Consider the following 21,624-nt stretch of genomic DNA (forward strand, 5'->3'; position numbering starts at 1 on the left):
CAAGCAGTTTCTCCGCCAGTTCAATGAAGAAAGACGCAAAGCTATTGGAGAAGAAGTAGCCAGGCTCTTGGCGGCTGGATTTATCTTTGAAGTATTCCATCCTGAGTGGTTGGCTAATCCGGTGCTGGTCCTTAAGAAGAATGGCACTTGGCGTATGTGTGTGGACTACACAAATCTCAACAAAGCTTGTCCAACAGATCATTTTGCCCTTCCCCGTATTGATCAAATTATTGATTCTACGGCGGGTTGCGAGCGTTTAGCTTTTTGGATGCATATTCTGGTTATCATTAGATCAAAATGGCAGTTAAGGACCAGGAGAAGACAACCTTCATAACTCCCTTCGGAGCCTTCTGCTATGTGTCCATGCCCTTTGGGCTCAAGAGTGCCCAGGCGACTTATCAACGGTGTGTGCAGAATTGTCTGCATAAACAGATCGGCCGCAATGTTCACGCCTATGTGGATGATATTGTGGTAAAGTCAAGGAAGAAGGAGACATTGATTGATGACTTGAAGGAAACCTTTGATAACCCGCGGGTTTATAAAATGATGCTTAATCTGGCCAAGTGTGTCTTTGGTGTACTAGCAGGCAAGCTCTTGGGCTTTTTAGTGTCTAATAGGGGCATTGAAGCTAATCCGGAAAAGATCAAAGCCATCACCTCCTTGGCTAAACCGAAGTGTATCAATGATGTTCAACGCCTGGCAGGCCGGATTGCCGCGTTGAGCCGGTTTGTCAGTCGCCTTGGCGAGAAGGCCATACCTTTATATCAGATGCTGAAGAAAACGGATAACTTCGTGTGGAGTGACGCTGCTAATGAAGCATTTGAGGACTGAAAGCGGCAGCTGGCTAATCCGCCGATTCTCGCTGCTCCAGTGGACAAAGAACCATTGTTGCTATATGTGGCAGCTAATGCTCGAGCTGTTAGTGTGGCTATTGTGGTGGAGCGCAAGGAGGCAGGAAAGGAATATCCGGTTCAGCGGTCGGTTTACTATATCAGTGAGGTGCTTATTGAGTCCAAGCAGAGGTACCCGCATTGGCAAAAATTGGTGTATGGGGTTTTCATGGCAAGCCGGAAGCTTAAGCAGTATTTCCAAGGTCATCCTATCACGGTGGTCAGCGCCGCTCCTTTGGGGGATATAATCCAAAACAGGGAAGCAACTGGCCGGATTGCTAAGTATGCTATAGAGCTCGGGCCTCACGGGTTGAAATACATATCCCGAACGGCGATCAAATCTCAGGCACTTGTGGATTTCATCAATTATTGGACAGAACTACAAGCACCAGAAGAGAAGCTGGATCATACTTATTGGACTATTCATTTTGATGGGTCCAGGCAATTGGAGGGCTCGGGGGCTGGAGTCGTATTAACTTCCCCACGAGGTGATAAGTTTTGTTATGTTCTCCGTTTAATGTTCCCTTGCACTAACAATGCAGCTGAATATGAGGCTTTACTCCATGGTCTTCGGATGGCTAAGGAGATGAACCTAAGACGAGTTAAGTGCTTTGGTGACTCGGATCTGGTGGCTCAACAAGTGTCCGGCACTTGGGATTCCAAGGACCCACCAATGGCAGCATATCGTCGTGAGGTGGATATTGTTGCATGCCACTTTAAAGGTTATCAGGTGGATCATGTGGACCGGCAGAAGAATGAAGCGGCGGACGCTTTAAGCCGCCTGGGTTTCCAACGTGAACCGGTTCCACCTAATGTCTTCCTGGATGTTTTGCATAATCCGTCCGTCAAGCTCCCTGGTGAAGAGGATTTGGCTATTCCTGATCCAGAGGCCCAGTTGATGGCGGCTCTTCATGTTATCCCGGATTGGACGGTTCCATATCTGGCGTATATAAACCGGGGCGAGTTACCAGAGGATGAAACTTTGGCCAGGCAGATAACCCGGCGGTCCAAGTCCATGACTATTATCAATGGAGAATTACATCATTGCAGTGTGACAGGGGCGTTTCAACGCTGTGTGTCTCCTGAGGAAGGCCGTGAAATTTTGCGTGAGATCCACGAAGGAGATTGTGGTCACCACGCCGGTTCAAAATCTTTGGTGGCCAAGGCGTTTCATCACGGTTTCTATTGGTTGACAGCTCATGCTGATGCTGAGGACTTGGTCAAAAGATGTGATGGCTGTCAGAAATTCTCAAGGCGCGCTCATGTACCAGCTCAAGAATTGAGGATGATTCCAATCACCTGGCCGTTTGCAACTTGGGGGCTGGATATGGTTGGGCCTTTCAAGAGGTCCAAGGACAAGAAGACCCACCTTTTGGTGGCAGTTGATAAGTTCACGAAGTGGGTGGAGGCAGAGCCAGTTAGTAAGTGTGACGCAACCACGGCGGTTCAATTCATCAAAAAGGTGATCTTACGGTTTGGCTTTCCACACAACATTATAACAGACAATGGTACCAATCTGTCAAAGGGTGCCATGAAGGAGTTCTGTCAACGTGAGCACATCCGGCTTGACGTGTCATCAGTGGCCCACCCCCAGTCCAATGGTCAAGCAGAGAGGGCCAATCGAGAGATCTTGAGAGGCATCAAACCCCGGCTTATGGTTCCTTTGCAACGGACGCCGGGTTGTTGGGTTGAGGAGCTACCTTCAGTGTTATGCAGCATCAATACCACACCCAACAGATCAACAGGATACACACCGTTCTTCATGGTTTATGGAGCGGAAGCGGTTCTTCCTAGTGACATCCGTCATGACTCACCTCGTGTAGCGGCTTACGTTGAAGCTGACAACGAGAAGGCACGGCAGGAAGCTCTTGACCTGTTAGATGAGGAGCGTGACATGGCGGCAGCCCGTTCGGTGATCTATCAGCAAGATCTGCATCGTTATCATAGCCGCCGGGTTAGAACCAGAACCTTTCAAGAAGGAGATTTGGTGCTTCGACTCATCCAGGATCAGACGGATATGCACAATATCCTCCCCTTGGGAAGGACCTTTTGTGGTCAGCAAGAATCTGCACAACGGGTCATACTACCTAATCGATGTTCGAGAGCGCAAAGACTCACGTAAATCGGAGGAGGAGACCAACCGGCCGTGGAATATTGCTTATCTTTGGCCCTACTATACTTGAGCTACAGGTTCTGCTTATGTACATATTATGACATTGTATATATTATGATCAATACAATAAACCGGAACCTCAGCTAAAGAGGTGTATCTGTTGTTTTCTTACATCATGTGTGGTTACATAGAGCTTACAAAGCGGCGTCCGGTTTACCCCTTGATATAGCTTCTCAAAGCTTAATATTAGATCACTTGGGGGCTTGGTCGTATCCGTACCATAGCTACACCTCTTGATCGGCGTAATGCCACAGCATCACTTGGGGGCTTGGTCGTGTCCGAACCATAGCTACACCTCTTGATCGGCGCAATGCCACATCATCACTTGGGGGCTTGGTCGTATCCGAACCATAGCTACACCTCTTGATCGGCGTAATGCCACAGCATCACTTGGGGGCTTGGTCGTGTCCGAACCATAGCTACACCTCTTGATCGGCGCAATGCCACATCATCACTTGGGGGCTGGGTCGTATCCGAACCACAGTCACACCTCTTGATCGGCCCAAATCAATTCGGGGCCAAAGAGAGTGTCTTAAAACAACAGCTCAAACATAGGCACCCACTAAGCACAGCTCACAATGCTTTTTGGAGATTCTTTGCTGTCGAATTTAGGGCCTGGCAGCCCGTGAAAAGCCTCGACTACAACGGTTTTATTTGCCTTTTGCTAAGTTTCTCTTTCTTTTGATAAAATTTTGTGATGTTTTCAAACCGGTGTTTATCAACCCGGTTAGGTTGTCAACTACAAGTTGTCAGTACATGTTCAAGTTATAATCCGGAGACTATCAACCCTATGGAATAAACCGGTGTTTATCACAACCCGAAACGGTTTTATTGTAAACCGGCATCATATAATAGGAGTTGCTTTTTCTCCGGATTAGGGTTATTACCCTCATTACAAGGTTTATCAGCCAACACTATGCCTAAAGGTCACAGGTATCCTGTGTTCCCAAATTTGGTTATCTTTTACCACCTTGGTTATAAACCTTGGTCATATATATATTTGGGTATCATGACCCGCCCGGTGGTAAACCGCCAGGGCGCTTTAAGCTTCTTATCTGCAGGAACAGATTGAATAAACAGCTATGGATTATGAACATCATATCTTAAGCATGACGGATTAACACACATCAGTTGCAGATAAAATATGCACGAAGGCATAACAGACCAAGTGTTTCAACTAGCCTATTACAAGGCGTTTCAATGCCCAAAGGGATAATTGTTTCTCATTAAGCATTACAGCGTGGAATATTAAACCGGCCCCGGGGTTATGATTGCTGATCAGCTTGACCTGACGGCTGTGGATCACCTTGCACCGGTTCATCTTCTTCGTCTCTACCCAGCGGCTGGAAGTCAATAGTTGTCCAGTCGATCCCAGTTAAAGCTTGGAACACAGCTTCGTTGCTTATAAGGGTTGACGGTTCAATATCAGGGGCATAAGTGTGCTTACGGATTGGAGGGATCAGTTTGCGCTTCTGGAATTGGCGCCGCAACCCGTCTGTTCTTATCATCATAGCTTGCCTGATAGTGTGAGAGATCAACTTCTTCAGCCAATTGACAAGCCAGTGGACGTACTTCCCGGTTTATGGCACGGAGATCCTCCTGGCCAAATTCTGATCCGTCTTCTTTTAAGCTTGGGAAGCCTTTAGCCACGTCCACCGGATCAAGATCAGGCACCCACGCCTTTGCCCGGGTTAGAGCGGTCAGAGCGCCAGCCCTTGCAGCAGACCTCTTTAGCTCTTCTACCCGGGCAGGCAGCATAGATAGCCTATCTAAGGTATCCTTGATTAACGTCGGGGTGGCTTATTGTGAGAAGCGGCGTAGATAATTCGTTGAGCGCCGGTATACAGTTGTTCTATCAGCGTGTAGGCAGCCTTCAGCTTCTTCTGAACATCAGAGCCCAGATGACTAATGCGAGTTCCTGCATCATTGCAAACATCAGTAAACCGGCAACGCATAGGAAGATATGTTGAAAGTATTAAGGAAAAGATGCTTACCAAACACAGCAGCGGTCATCGCATGTACTTGCCGCTTTACACCAGTCAGCTCGTCTACCACCGGTTTGAGAGCCGCTTCTGCGTCTTCAGCTCTTTTCCGCAAAGCGGATTTCTCTGTGTTCCAATCCGCCCGCTCCTTGGCAAAGCTCTCCTTTAGATTTTCCATAGCGGCTAAAGCGCTCGTCAGCTCATCTTTTGCTTTTGAAGTTTCGGCCTGTTGGGACTTGATGTTCTCTTGCAGATCAGCGGTTTGGCTTTCCTTCTTGCTCAGTTCAGCCTATAAAGAGACAGATACACAATGAGTTGACAGTACATATTTGAAGTACCAAGCACATAACAAGTTATCCCCTTGATACTTGGGGGCTAATGCATATTTGCTCCTTATTAGAAATTTCTACAAGTCCCAAGCACAATACAAGTATTAATCTTGGCACTTGGGGGGCTAATGTGTGTTTGCTCAAAAACTGTTGGTATGGGAATTCTTCTACAGTCCCGGTTCATCTTTATAAAGTTAACCCGGCCCTTGGGGGCTATACCGATGAAAGAGCAATATGGCAAATTTTAAGGAACCGGTTCATCTTAAAAAGGTAATCCGGTCCCTGGAGGCTAAATATGCAAAGTTAAGTTATCACAAAAGTCCTGGTTTAGAATGGTACCATAAACCGTCACTTGGGGGCTACTAGGAGTTGATAAACTGCAATTGGAGAAAAGAGAAAAATATTAGTCACCTCATATCGCTCCTTCATCAAGTTTACCAAACTAGCTTCATAGTCACGGCTGGTATACAGACGGTTCAAGAAGCCAGAGTGAATGTCTTGAGCATTGAGATTGGCGTAGCTTGATAAATCGGCATTCCCTTTGCCGATAGCAGAGAGCTCGTCCTTGGCAGTATGCTTTGACAAAGCGACAGGGTTGCCAGGAGTGGTGTGGCCACTGCCAGTAATCATAACGTCATCATCTTGATCATCAGCAGCCTTCGCTGGAGTTGGCGGTTTGTCAGTATCATTAACCGGACTCGCCGGGTTGTCATCAGTTTGGATAGGGCTGGTTGGCCGGTTTGCATGGCTTGTAATGTCAACTTGCACTTGTTCAGCAAGGAAGTCATGGTCTTGAGGCAGCGGATCGTTAAGCATGTCGTCAGCGTCGATTTCTTCCGGATTTGGAGTTGTCTCTGGTTCAGCAGCTACATTATCATCAGCCGGTTTGCTTAACCGAGCCTTCTTGCTGGGTCTTGGCTTGGCGCTGAGAAAAGATAAGACATAAGGATCAGTACAGTATGTAAAGATAACACATCAAGAATAAAGACACATGCATAGCTCACCCAGGAACTATTTTGAGAGGTGGAAGCTGCGTGGCCGATGAATCGCCAGAGGATGAGTGAGAAGTACCCTGATAATTTGAACCAGACGGGTTAAGAGGCTGGTGGAAACAACCTGCTTTTGGGCATGAAGTATCAATGGGATAAGAGACCTCTGATCGGTGTTTCCGAACCGGACTGTTCGGTAAACCGGCGGAGGTAACTACCTGGCCACTGTGCCGGGTTGTACGGCGAGCTTCGTGCTGCTGCGTCTTCAAAAGAAAGTTTGGGTCCAAGTAAGCAAGAGGGTGAGAAAATTTTACTTTCCGGTTTGCTTGACGGATTTTTGATGTTGGCAGAGGATCTGAATTGGAGGAAAGAATAGTTACCTCTACGTCCTCAGCATGACTGCCTTCAGCGTCGTCCTGATAATAATCATTGTCAATGAGATGTACGAAAAATGAACCAAGAGAGTCAAGTTCTACCTCTGGTTCCGGGTTACCCACATCGTCATCAGCTGGTGGATCGGAGGATGCAGTGGTCCTTCTCTTGGCAGGTTTTTTAACAACCTTGGTCTTTGGACGAACCGGCTTGACCGGTTTATCTTGCGGCTTCGCCGGTTTGTCTTGGGAGGGTTTCTTGTTCCAGAACGGATCATCACCCTGTTAGAAAATAATCACACTTTCAGGGAATATTTGGACAGAAGCAACTTCAGATAAAAAGATTATATGATTCTTACAGCTGGCGGTTTGTTGAAGGTGCAGAAAGGGAGTAGTCCGGTTTGGGCATAGACAGCCTCCGGTTCGTTCAATATCTTCTTTACAGCTTCAGTGACTTCTGCATCTGTAAGCTGAATGTCAATGTGCCGCTGAGCATCCTTCAGACTCCCCGTGTACTCACACATCAAACCGGGGCGCCGGCTTAAGGGCAGAATACTCCAGCTTATCCAGCAACGAGCAAGATCAACTCCTGTTAAACCGTTCGCCATGAAGGATCTAAGCTTTGATAATTGGGGAGCATAGTTGGCCCTTTCTCTTGCTGTCAACCTCTGAGGAAAAGGATGTGTGTTTCTAAGACGTTCAGGGCGGTAACCCGGCAAAGGATTTTCATCAGATGGAGATGTATCAATGCATTAAAGCCAAGTCTGGTTCCACTCTTTGGGGTGACTGTGGAGTTTGGGGTGAGGGAAGGTGACTTCCTTCCTTTTCTGAACCACCATTCCGCCCAGCTCCGTATTGGGTCCGTCTGAGAACTCTGTGCGACGGTTTTAAGTGAAAGAAATCCCTAAACAATTCGAGTGAAGGTTCCTCTTGCAGATAAACCTCACAAAAGACTAGGATGTGGCAGATGTTGGTCACAGATCTGGGACCGATGTCTTGAGGGCGCAGCTGAAAATTGGCCAGTACATCCCGGAATTTTTTTGAACCGGGAGGCCTAAAACCTCGTCCGAGATGATCAGCAAACACGACTACCTCTCCGTCCTTGGGTATAGGAGGATTTTCCGGGCCAGGGACCCTCCAGTGGATGACATCTTTCTTGGCCAAAGCGCCCGTTTTAACAAGATTGTTTAATTGTTCCTCGGTTACTCGAGAAGGAGCCCAGTTGCATTCATACACTTGCTTGGCCATGGCAATGGAAGTCTGAAACATGATTATTGCCAGTTTAAGATTTACAGTGGACAACTATGCAGCAGTATAAGGATACAAGCATGTTGATAAACCGGAATTGGTTATTCGTAAACCGGAGTCTGACAATGGAAACAGTACAAAGATGAAAGCATTGGCGGTTCAACAGGGGACTAATGGTATCTACTGGGTCATCATTTTGTATGTGAAGTTAAACCGCCCAATCTGGTATTAAAAATGTATAAGTGAAGGGAAAACAGGTTTCACAAGTTGGCATCGTAATTTTGGATCTACCACATGTCAGAAAATGGAAATATATTCAGACCTAAATATTGGTACCGAAGCAGTTGATGAAGGTTCAGATGGGATTTTCTATTTAAACGAGATGAGTTGGATATCAAACAGGTGCTAAAACTACTACCGTGCGAGATCTATGTGGTTTTTGGATCTAATCCATGGATATAAGTAAGGATAAAGAATGGCGGCAAAGAACACTGACGAACGACAGAAACCCTAAGTGCAGATCTATGATAAGAGAAAGGGGAGACTTACGGAGGCTGTCGAGCAGCGGCGGCGCGCGGAGGAGCTCTGGTACGTTCAGGTCGATGCAATGGCCAAGGTTGGTGCAGCAGTCGAAGGTTGACGCCGGCGGCTGAGGTCGAAGGCTCGGGCGTCGCGAGGATGACAATGACGCGAAGAGGCACGAGGGGGAAAATGGAAAGACCCCCTGGCCCTATTTATAAGGGAGATAACCGACATGCACGAAAATCGAGGAGCCAAATTTTTGGATATGAGGCGGAGCTGTCGCCTCGATTGTCGGAGGCTCGTTAATGACAGGTGATGTCACGACGGTTTACCATGATCCTAGAAGATGATGTCATGGCGGTTTACAAGATTGTATGAAGATGTTGAAGAAGAAATTTTCTGAAGAATTGAGGATTGACATGAACCAGTTCAAATCAATCTGGGGCCTAATGTTGGGGATATTACCACTGGGTGTAAACCGGCCAGGAGAGGCCGGGTTAACCCCATAAGTAGTTCATCTGTTTCTGAAGCCCATGAAGACAGACAGTGACGCCTCATGAAGGCCCAGGGCCTAAAGCCGGTTTAAGGCATGTAGACACAAACGGACATTGATATGTAAACCTATGTTGTAAGATAGAGGTAGCAGAGACCGGGCCGGACACGATTATGAGCCGGCCTCGGGATTCTGTAAACCGGCGGGCGTCAACCCATGTATATAAGGGGACAAATCGGCGGCGGTTCAGGGACAACAGACAACAACTCGAGACTCAGGCAAAGCGTATTCGCTCCCTGGTCGTCGAAACCGATCAATTCCATCACTACTAGACGTAGGCTTTTACCTTCATCGTAAGGGGTCGAACTAGTATAAAACTCTCTTGCGTCCCTTGTCCGCTTGAACCCCTTTAAGCTAACCCGTAGCGATGGCTCCACGACTAAGTCCTTTCTCTAGGACATCCGCCGTGACAAAACCACGACAAAAACCCAAATATCGGAGAAGAAATACGAGGCTATAAGAGATCATGCATATAAGAGAACAAAGAAACTCAAATAACTTTCATGGATACAAAATGATATGACTGATCATAAACTCTAAGTTCATCAGATCCCAACAAACACACCACAAAAGAGTTACATCATATGGATCTCCAAGAGACCATTGTATTGAGAATTTAGCGAGAGAGAGAGAGAGAGAAAGCCATCTAGCTACTAACTATGGACCCGAAGGTCTACAAGGAACTACTCACGCATCATCGAAGAGGCACCAATGGAAGTGGTGAACCCCTCCGTGATGGTGTCTAGATTGGATATGGTGGTTCTGGACTCTGCGCGGCTGGATGAATATTTCGTCGATGCTTCTAGGGTTTCTAGATATTGATGTATTTATAGAGCAAAGAGGCGGTACGGGGGGCACCCGAGGTGGGCACAACCCACCAGGGCGCGTCTAGGCCTCATGGCGTGCCCTGGTGGGTTGTGCCCCCCTCTTGGCGCCCCCTAGGTGCAACCAGGGCCCATTGCCTTCCTTCTGGCCCATAAAAAATCATCATGGAGTTTCGTGGCATTCGGACTCCGTTTGATATTGATTTCCTGCAATGTAATGGAAAAAACCGCAACTGGCACTTGGCACTATGTCAATAGGTTAGTACCAAAAACTGATATAAAATGACTATAAAATGATTATAAAACATCCAAGACTAATAATAAAATAGCATGGAACAATAAAAAATTATAGATACGTTGGAGACGTATCAGACCCCCAATCTTAACTCCTACTCGTCCTCGAGTAGCACTACCAAAAAAGACACATCCGTGACATTTTGGGCCGAACGATTTTTTTCTATCATACATATGACACTTCTATGACAATAATTGTGACAAAACCCGGTATCATCATAGATGTGGTGGGGTCCTACTTGTATGACAAAAAATCATGACAGAAAATGGGCTTTTCCTCCTAGGCGGGCCGGAGACGCAACTGCATGACATTCTTTGGGCCGTCCATGACGGAAAAAACCGTGGTAAAAGCGAGGGCGAGGAAAATATCGAGGAGTTCCCGGTTACGGTGGCTGGTCGGGGGCCGAGCGATGCGCGTTTCTCTTGTACGTACGCGCGTGTGTTCGAGGCGTTGCGCTTTAACAGAACCCGAGTGAGGTGTTGGGCTCTAACTGAACCTGAGCGATTGAACTGCAGGCTACGCGTTACTGAACCCGAGCGATCTATCGATGTCTGTTAACTGAACCCAATCGAGCGATTCCTTCGGTACTGCTGCTAAGTGAAGCCGATCGATGCTGCCTCTGGATGAACAGTGAGTGTTGTTGCGAGGTTTGGATGAACAGTTCCCGATGGGGTTAGATGAACAGGAACCCGTGCTAGTAGAGGCCGTTGCCGCTGGATGAACAGTACCCCGATCGATCGAGCTGGAGGATGAACAGGACCCCGTGGAGGGCTGGATGAACAGGATCCCGTGGAGGGCTGGTTGAACAGTAGCCGGTGGAGGGCTGGTTGAACAGTAGCCGGTGGAGGGTTGGACGAAAAGTAGCCCGTTGAGGGGTGGTTGAACAGGACCCCGTGGAGAGGGCTGGTTGAACAGTAGCCGGTGGAGGCTGGATGAACAGGAGCCCGTGGATGAACAGTTGTAGGTGGAGGCTGGTGGAGGTCGACGGTGGACGAACGGTAGCCCGTGGAGGCTGGAGGAGGTCAACGGTGGAGATGAACAGTATCCCGTGGAGTCCCATTTTGCGGTACGCCACACCCCTCCCGATGAACAGGACCCCCGTTTCGACCGTAGCGCTCCAACACAAGTTCGTTTCCTCTGTTTTGCGGTACGCCACACCCCTCCCGATCAACAGGACCCCGTTTCGACCGTAGGAAGTCTGTTTCCTCTGTTTTGCGGTACGCCAGACCCCTTCTGATGAACAGGATCCCGTTTCCACAGTGACCGGTTGAACACAAGGCCGTTTCCTCCATTCTGCGGTACGCCAGGCCTTGTTTCCATCGCCTGTTCCGTCCAAGCCGGTTGGCTCCCGATGAACACGTCGATGCATTCGTTCCGACCCAGCCGGTTGGCTCCCCATGAACACGACGACAACGCAGTTTCTCCGTTCCGACCCAGCCATGTACACGAGCCCTGGCCGTACGTATGCGTGAGTAGGCGTTCGAGACCCCACTGGTATGTACGTACGTGGCCGTATTTACTTTCTTGCGCCCTGGCCGCTGTACATACGTGTACATGCTACGTGCGCGCCTCTACTACGACACATGCGCGCCTCTACTACGACACGTGCGCGCCTCTACTACAACACGTGCGCGCCTCTACATCGACCAGTATGTACGTACACGTTCGCGACCAGAATGACAACGCTACGTATGCTTCGACCAGGTGGGTCCCGACTGTCAGGCACTTCCTTGCGTGCGAAGATGTAGCTGGTGGGTCCTAGTAGTCAGGGGGAAACGTTTTTTTCGCAAAATACGGTGGCCCGTCCGGTGGGTCCCTGCTGTCAGGTGGAGGAATAATTATTTTGCGCGTAATAAGGAGGGACTTCCTTGCTGCGGCCGTGGACCCAGCTATCAGCCTCTCCACGTACAGTACTCTTCCGATGGAAGTCGTTCCTTGACCATGTTGACCATGCTGCGCCGAGAGCACCACGGCGGTGGACGACGGCGAGGCCTAGGAAGGGGACGACGCGGAGCCGGGGAAGACGCGGTAGTGGAAGCCCACGCGGAGAGGATTCGAGGGTTCACTGGTTTGGCTGTGGTGTGAGGCTGCCGTCGCCGCAGAATAACAGGGGGTGTGGGTGAGTAGAGGCGGATGGCCTGGCCAGTGGTGGGAGTAGTAGGGGCGGTGAGGCCTCCGCGGCATCACAGCCGGCCACGGGAGGCAGGAGCACGTGGCACGACCGATGCTGTTTTGGGCGGCTGGAGCAAGAAGACCAGAGGTTGAAGAAGCACTACGGCCGTTGGATGGACATCGTACAGTCACTAGAGCTAGAATCGTTCATATTGACTAAGTTGACAAAGCCATCCCTCCCCGTCAACTTAGTAGGCTCACAAGTCAGCCTCCCACGCTGGGGGTATTCATTTTTTTATACGTAACAAGGAGGCACTTCCTTGCGTGAAAAGATATAGCTGGTGGGTCCGAGCTGTTAGCGGGGGAACATTTTTTTCGCGAAATACAGAGGCCCTTCCGGTGGGTCCCAGATGTCAGGTGGAGGAGTCATTATTTTGCGCGTAATAAGGAGGCATTTCCTTGTGTGCGGCCGTGGACCCAGCTGTCAGCCTCTCCACGTACAGTCCACTTCTGATGGATGTCGTTCGTTGACCACGTTGACCACGCCGCGCCGAGAGCACCAGGGTGGTGGACGATGGTGAAGCCTACGAAGGGAATGACACGGAGCCGGCGAAGACACGACAGTGGCTGCCCGCGCGGTGGGAAGTACGAGGGTTGACTGGTTGGGCTGCCATCGCCGGAAAATAACAGGAGGTGTGGGTGAGTAGAGGGATAGACAGGCCAGGGATGCGAGTATGGTGGGGCCGTGAGGCCTGCCCGGGAGCATAGCCGGCCACGGGAGGTGGGAGCAGGCGGTTCCGCCGGCGCTGGTTTGGGCGGCTGGAGCAGGAAGATCAGAGACTGAAGAAGCATGATTGTCGTTAGATTGACATCTAACGGTCTGACACTGGTAGAGTCGATTGTTGACTAAGTTTATTTTTTGAGAAACCTTGTGTACGCATGAACTTAGTAGGCCCACAAGTCAACCTCTAAATCTGTGGCAGACAACATAGAGCCCATTTGCTAAAAAATTTATAATTTGCAGCCCATTTGCTAATTCTTAAGTAATTTATTACAACCCATTTTCTGCCCAGGACCACGGTCAAAATGTTCAACCTTATTTTGCATATTTCGGTGGAGTCCGAACTGTTGTAATCCCGAAATGATAAACATTTTTTTAAGAACTTGTTGATTTGCAAAAAAAATCATTTTTTGTAAGCAAATAAGACGTGGGACAATTGAGTTGGTTTAAGGGAAAACCAGTGGTAAAAAAATTAGCGCTAGGAGGGAAAACAACAACAAAAATAAGGATGTAAATATGAAAAGGGAACTTTATGTATTTTCAATATAATGATACGTGTATATGAACTAGTAAAACTATAGGTAGAGATTAGAAAACAGATGTAGGACATGGCGTTTCAAGAGGAAAATAGAACTGGGTTGTGTGTTTGATTCAGTAAAAAAACTGCTTGCGGATGTTGTAAGACAAAATATAACTAATGCTGGCGGGCCAGAGGCCAGTAGATACCTGCTGGATCTTTGTGCCCCGTTGTCGTTATGGGCTGGGCCTGTTAAAAACAAAACCAAGCCTGGGCAGTCTACAACCCAGTTGAAACTTGCTCGACCTGAAAAAACAATATACCTGCTCAACAAATGAGAGAATTCTACAAGTACAGACTGATAACTGGGATGCAGCAGGTATATTGTTTTTCATCGTGATAATAAGTGCATGCACTTGTTTCGAAAAATTTGGAGAACTGGGAATTCGAACGGCAGGTGCTTATGCTACCCATCAAATAAAAATCAGGTGCCTGAAAATTCATTTCAAAACAAATGATTCAGCTTTATATCCACGTCGACCCACGACATGATGGTTGGAAGCAAATGCAAAGTTCATACCGAAAGATCGTTAACAACAATACCAACTTGCGGACGACAAGGTAGTACAAGTACCAATACCAAACTAACTTATAATCTTTTTACTCCTGGCCCTAGTGTTCGTCTGGTAGAAAATCTTGCAGCGGACCAGCTCCCGCTCCTTCTCTTGCTCCAGGTCCCCGAGGTGGTACTGGTGCATCACCTAGTTGGTCCTCTGCTGGTCGAAGTTCTTGTTGGTGTGCAGCACCAGAACCTTTTTGCTGCCCGTCTGCCGGCCGTTGACCACCACCGGCAAGGTATTGCCGGTCTTGTGCCACATCGTGTGCATGCCGCACTCTGACTGTATCTTGCGACGTGTCCACGTGCCCCTTTTGAACGCCCTGGAATTGCGCTGGAAGAAATGCTTGCTTAGGCCACTCAGTGTGATACCTGCAGTATTGTCGAATACAAGTTTTAGTGTATGTGGTTGGCATTTTCATAACATCTTTGGCATGTTGCAGTCACTTGTTTTACTTTTTATTAACTGTCAAATTGTAATTGCTTCACTAGGTCCGCATCTAAAAAGAAAAATAGAGCTATAAACAAAGGAATATGTTTGTGCAAGTAGACGGCCGATCAGTGTCTTACCTGGAAGTTTCTCAGGATGGGTGTAGCATATGCCGTGCTCGCTGTCGATGGTTGATATGAACAAATCGATGAGAGGGTGAGATCTCGTGCTGTCAGCTGTCACTTTGGCCTCAAGGTGCTCGATCAGCTCCTAATCCGTGTGTCGGGGATATACCCCGCGGTGTGACCCGGCCGAAGATATGACCTGGTTGGGTATTGGTGTTTCATTGGTGACCCGGCAGATTGTTTAAGATGTTTAAGCAGGGTGAGCCGGCGGAGACAGTTAAGCATGGTAAGCCGGCAGACAGTTAAGGCAGACAGTTAAGCAGGGTAAGCCGGCGTCAACAGTTAAGCATGGTAAGCCGACAGACAGTTAAGCATGCTAAGCCGGCAGTCAGTTAAGCCAGACAGTTAAGGCAGACAGTTAAGCCAGACAGTTAAGCAGGGTAAGCCGGCGTCAACAGTTTAGCATGGTAAGCCGCCTGACAGTTAAGCAGGGTAAGCCGGCATCAACAGTTAAGCATGGTAAGCCGGTAGACAGTTAAGCCAGACAGTTAAGCAGGGTAAGCCGGCGTCAACAGTTAAGCATGGTAAGCCGGCAGATAGTTAAGCCAGACAGTTAAGTCGGACAGTTAAGCCAGATGGTAAGCCAGATGGTAAGTCGGCAGTCAAGAAGCCCATGGTGAGAAGCCCATGGAGAGAAGCCCGTGAAGAGAAGTCAGAATAGTTAAGTCTTAAGTCCGACTTGGACTCTACATGTAACCCGCCCCTTCAGCTTATATAAGGAGGGGCAGGGCACCCCAAGGGGGACAGGTTGAATAATCATTAAGTCTGGACACAACTAGGAGAGCCGGAGATACGGCGACTCCCTCATGAGCATAATGAGACCTATCCACAAACAGCATGTAGGGTTGTTACCAGATGATGTTTCCCGGGGCCCGAAGCTGTCTAAATCTTTGTCTTGCGTGTTGCATCTCTCGATCCCGATCAACCCCTCTCAAGCTACCACATAGATGTGTTGGCCTCACGACTAAGTCCTCACACTAGGACATCTGCCATGACAATTCTACGACACTGTGGGATCGAACTTGACGCCAGCCGGCAGCACCGGCCAATCCTTCTTGGACTTGCATCGGTTAATTCCAGTTATATGGTACTCAATGTATGATCAATCGACTGTTTTAAGTGAATGATGAAAGATTTCAACAGATAAGTGGTACTCCAAATTTTAAGTCCACAATACCCGAAGACGCCGCCGGGATTCTTGTGTCACCTCACGCGCAGCGTGTTGTCACGTCAATTCAATGTGTGGACATGATGAATAATTTGACCGACGTATACTAGTATTGCTACTGTACTACTTACTAGTCATATTTAGTGTCACATTTTAACGATAGGTTTAACTAACAAAATGTCAATGCATGTCACCGAAAATTATTTCATTGGAAACTATGTTCAAATACGAATAAAACGATATAATTTTTTGTGACATGCATTAACATCTAGTTAGTAAAATTTATGGTCAAAATTTGACACAAATTACGAAGGGGACCAGTAAACCAGGAGGGAGGTAGTATTACAAGTAGCGCAATATACGGTATAGAGGACTAGTACAAATTTAGAAATGGGGTAAGAAGTTACAAGGCTGTGCGACAGACTTTGTAGGCTACATGAGTAATACAAAATATAATTCCCATTGGACAACACTTTCACCAACAAGTACACACTTGAAGCCTAATTGATATATCATGGTTCAAACATCATGTAACAATGAGAGGAAAACAAATATGACAGGGCCTACTCATATTCTACCATAGCACTTACTACAGTTATCATATCAACTCTAAGCAATAACATGTGTTGTTATAAAAATCCTGGAAATGATAGTAACATATAGCAATCATGAGGTTATACTCATAATATCTATTCTAACAATCATTAGATGCCAATTGTTCTCATATCAACTCTAACAATAACATGTGTGGTCATAAAAATCTAGGAATTGAGAGGAACATATAGCAATGATGTGGTTATAGACATACTATATATTCTAAATTTGTAACAATGAATAGGCAGTCGTATTCTTAAGGTAAAGATGAGATGAGATAGAACAATTACACGACAATAGATTCCACCAGTATAGGAAGCCAATATGTGCGTCAACCGCATAAACGATGCCATCATGCACTATAGCATCAAACAGAAATGTTGGGTGAAGAGGATCGACGATGAGCCATAACCATGTATGGCGCCCGGATTCTGGATAGACTAATCCCATGTTGAACACGGCAATGAGATTGTAATCCATGTAGTCTTGTGATGGTGTGGGTACTTCGCAGATTACAACCTTCAGCAAATAGAGGTCGAGCCAAAAGCTCGACACGTCTCGTGCCTAGTAGGCAAGAGTGTCCGGCGGGCCGCGAGGCTCGATGGTGGCGGTATCCAATGATGGATGGGTGATCTCTCGCTGGGTGTAGATATCCACGAGACGCCACGGACTACCGGATTGGTGGATGAGGATGATCCAGTTGGCCTTCATGCCCGCCCAGTAGTGGCCGCGCATGAAGGACAGGTGGACGGGTAGTGGTAGCATGTCGAGGGGCACCACGGCAACCTCCGTAGGATCGTCAAATTAGTGTCTGGGCCACCTGCGAGGATTAGGCATCACCAAGCAGGGTGTCATGAAAAGAGCCGATCGGTTGCAGACGAGTAGACGGTACAAAGACACCGAGCATGCGGCCAGACGAACGGTGCTGAGCAGGTCCATACGATTACAGATCTGCTCCAAGAGAACATCGGGGAGGGAATTCCAATCGCGGCTCTGCGTGTCAGTCGGTTCTGCCATAGGGTTTTTTAGGGCGCTGAGTGACTGGGATTTTCGGTGCTTGCGAGCCAGCGGGGAAGTGGATTCGGGCGGGCGAGTGAAGAAGATGGCGTGTGTGGCCGAGCAGTGAGCGGGGGGATATGGTACGCGTGAGCTACCAAGGAAGATGGCGCGGGCGGGCGAGCAGTGAGCGGGGGGAAATGGTGTGCGGCCGACAATGGGGAAGAGAGGATGAAGAAGAAGAGAGAAGGAAGAAGAGTGAAAGACGGGGAAGAAAGTGCATTAAATCTCAATTCTACTAGTACTACCACTACAAAAAAAAGACACATCCGTGACATTTTGGGCCGAACGATTTTTTTTCTGTCATACTTATGACACTTCTATGACGATAATTGTGACAAAACACGGTATCATCATAGATGTGGTGGGTCCTACTTCTATGACAAAAAATCATGACAAAAAATGGGCTTTTCGTCCTGGGCGGGCCAGAGACGCAGCTGATGACATTCTTTGGGCCGTCCATGACGAAAAAACCGTGGTAGAAGCGAGGGCGAGGAAAATATCGGGGTGTTCCCGGTTACGGTGGGTGGTCGGGGCCGAGCGATGCGCGTTTCTCTAATACACGCACGCGCGTGGGTGTGAGGCGTTGGGTTCTAACTGAACCCGAGCGAGGCGTTGGGCTCTAACTGAACCCGAGCTTTTGCACTGCAAGCTACGCATTACTGAACCCGAGCGATCGATCAATGGTTGTTAACTGAACCCGATCAAGCGATTCCTTCGCTACTGCTGCTAACTGAAGCCGATCGATGCTGCCTCTGGATGAACAGTGAGCATTGCTGGGTGGGTTTGGATGAACAGTTCCTGGTGGGGGTGGATGAATTGAACCCCTGGTGTTGCCTCTGGATGAACAGGACCCCGATCGATCGAGCCGGTTGGGGCTGGATGAACAGGACCCCGTGGAGGGCAGGATGAACAGGACCACCCCATGGAGGGCTGGATGAACAGTAGACAGTGGAGGGCTGGATGAACAGTAGCCTGTGGAGGGGTGGTTGAACAGGAGCCCGTGGAGAGGGCTGGTTGAACAGTAGCCGGTGGAGTAGCGCGTGGTGGAGGCTGGATGAACAGGAGCCCGTGGATGAACAGTCGCAGGTGGAGGCTGGAGGAGGTCGACGGTGGATGAACAGTAGCCCGTGGAGGATGGAGGGGGTCAACGGTGGAGATGAACAGTATCCCGTGGAGTCCCGTTTTGCGGTACGCCACACCCCTCCTGATGAACAGGACCCCCGTTTCGACCGTAGCGCTCCAACACAAGTCCGTTTCCTCCGTTTTGCGGTACGCCACACCCCTCCCGATCAATAGGACCCCCGTTTCGACAGTAGAAGGTCCGTTTCCTCCGTTTTGCGGTACGCCAGACCCCTCCCGATGAACAGGATCCCGTTTCGAACGTGGCCGGTCGAACACAAGGCTGTTTCCTCCGTTCTGCGGTACGCCAGGCCTCGTTTCCATCGGCTGTTTCGTCCAAGCCCTCCCGATGAACACGATGACGCATTCCATTCTGACCCAGCCGGTTGGATCCCCATGAACACGACGACGACGCTGTTTCTCCGTTCCGACCCAGCCATGTACACGAGCCCTGGCCGTACGTATGCGTGAGTAGGCATTCGAGACCCTGCCCGTATGTACGTACATGGCCGCATTTTCTTTCTTGCACACTGGCCGCTGTACGTACGTGTACATGCTATGTGTGCGCCTCTACTACGACACGTGCGCGCCTCTACATCAACCAGTATGTACGTACACGTTCGCGACCAGAATGACAACACTACGTACGCTTCGACCAGGTGGGTCCCGACTGTCAGGCACTTCCTTGCCTGCGAAGATGTAGCTGGTGGGTCCCAGCAGTATGGGGGGCGAATCATTTTTTTGCCCGGACGCACTTCCTTGCGTGCGAAGATGTAGCTGGTGGGTCCCAGCAGTCAGGGGGAAACTTTTTTTGCGAAATACGGTGGTCCGTCTGGTGGGTCCCCGCTGCAGGTGGAGGAATAATTATTTTGCGCGTAATAAGGAGGCACTTCCATGCTGCGGCCGTGGACCCAGCTGTCAGCCTCTCCATGTACAGTACTCTTCCAATGGAAGTCGTTCCTTGACCACGTTGACCACGCCGCACCGAGAGCACTTGGGCGGTGGACGACGGCGAGGCCTAGGAAGGGGACGACGCAGAGCCGGGGAAGACGCAGCAGTGGAAGCCCGCGCATAGAGGAGTACGAGGGTTCACTGGTTCGGCTGCAGTGTGAGGCTGCCGTCGCCGCAGAATAATAGGGGGTGTGGGTGAGTAGAGGGATGGCCTGGCCAACAGTGGGAGTAGTTGGGGGCGGTGAGGCCTCCACGGCATCGCAGCCGGCCACGGGAGGCAGGAGCACGAGGCACGACCGGCGCTGGTTTGGGCGGCTGGAGCAAGAAGACCAGAGGTTGAAGAAGCACTACGGCCATTGGATGGACATCGTACGGTCAATAGAGCTAGAATCGTGCATATTGACTAAGTTGACAAAGCCCTCCGTCCCCGTCAACTTAGTAGGCCCACAAGTCAGCCTCCCACTATACTGGGTCCCAGCTAGCAGGGGGAGTATTCATTTTTTTGTGCGTAATAAGGAGGCACTTCCTTGCATGCGAAGATATAGCTGGTGGGTCCGAGCTGTCAGCGGCGGTAACCTTTTTTTCGCGAAGTACAGAGGCCCTTTCGGTGGGTCCCAGATGTCAGGTGGAGGAATCATTATTTTGCACGTAATAAGAAGGCATATTCTTGTGTGCGGCCGTGGACCCAGCTGTCAGCCTCTCCATGCACAGTCCACTTCAGATGCATGTCGGTCATTGACCACGTTGACCAGGCCGCGCCGAGAGCACCAGGGCGGTGGACGACGGCGAGGCCTAGGAAGGGAATGACACGGAGCCAGGGAAGACTCGGCAGTTGTTTCCCACGCGGAGGGGAGTACGACTGTACGAGGGTTTACTGGTTCGTCTGCCGTTGACGGAGAATAACAGCAGGTGTGGGTGAGTAGAGGGCTAGGCCAGCGATGGGAGTACGATGGGGCGGTGAGGCCTGGGCGGCAGCACAGCCGGCCACGGGGAGCAGGGAGCAGGTAGTCCCGCCGGCGCTTGTTTGAGTGGCTGGAGCAGGAAGAGCAGAGATTGAAGAAGCACGACGGCCGTTGGATGGACATCCAACAGTCACTGCTTGTGCGTCAACCTTTTTTTAGGAAAGCCTCAAATCTATGGAAAACAGCATACAGACCATCTGCCATTATTTCTAATAATTTACAACCCATTTGCTAATTCTTAAGGTTTTTTTGGAGCCCATATTCTTTTTGTTAGCATTACAGCCCATATTGTGGCCACGGTTAAAAAATTATACGAAATTTTGCATATTTTGGTGCGGTCCGAACTGTTTTTAATCCCGAAATTTCGAGTCACGTTCAAACTGATTTTAAAAATAAATATATATCAACATAAAATCCAACAAATTGTCCACGCATAAAAATCAATGCAATTTAAAATCTTGAAATGAAAAAAAAGAAATTTGAAACTAATTGCCGGTTTGATGTGTTTTAAAAATGTACATCCCATTTCTCATTACCGATAGGCCATTTTCTCGGCCAGCCGAATGAAGCTCTCATCGTCTTGAAAGATTTGCAGCCCAACATGCCTGACAAAGCGACTTGGCAAATCACAAAAAAACTGGGCTGTGGCCGTGGACCCAGCTGCGGCCGTGGACCCAGCTATCAGCCTCTCCACATACAGTACTCTTCCGATGGAAGTCGGTCGTTGACCACATTGACCACACCGCGCCGAGACCACCAAGGCAGTGGACGACGGCGAGGCCTAGGAAGGGGACGACGCAGAGCCGGGGAAGACGCGGCAGTGGATGCCCACGCGGAGAGGAGTATGAGGGTTCACTCGTTCGGCTGCGGTGTGAGGCTGCTGTCGCCGCAGGGCCTGGCTAGCGGTGGGAGTAGTAGGGGGCAGTGAGGCCTCAACGGCAGCACAGCCGGCCA

This window comes from Aegilops tauschii, chromosome 6, assembly GCF_002575655.3.
Source record: "Aegilops tauschii subsp. strangulata cultivar AL8/78 chromosome 6, Aet v6.0, whole genome shotgun sequence".
Lineage (NCBI taxonomy): Eukaryota > Viridiplantae > Streptophyta > Magnoliopsida > Poales > Poaceae > Aegilops > Aegilops tauschii.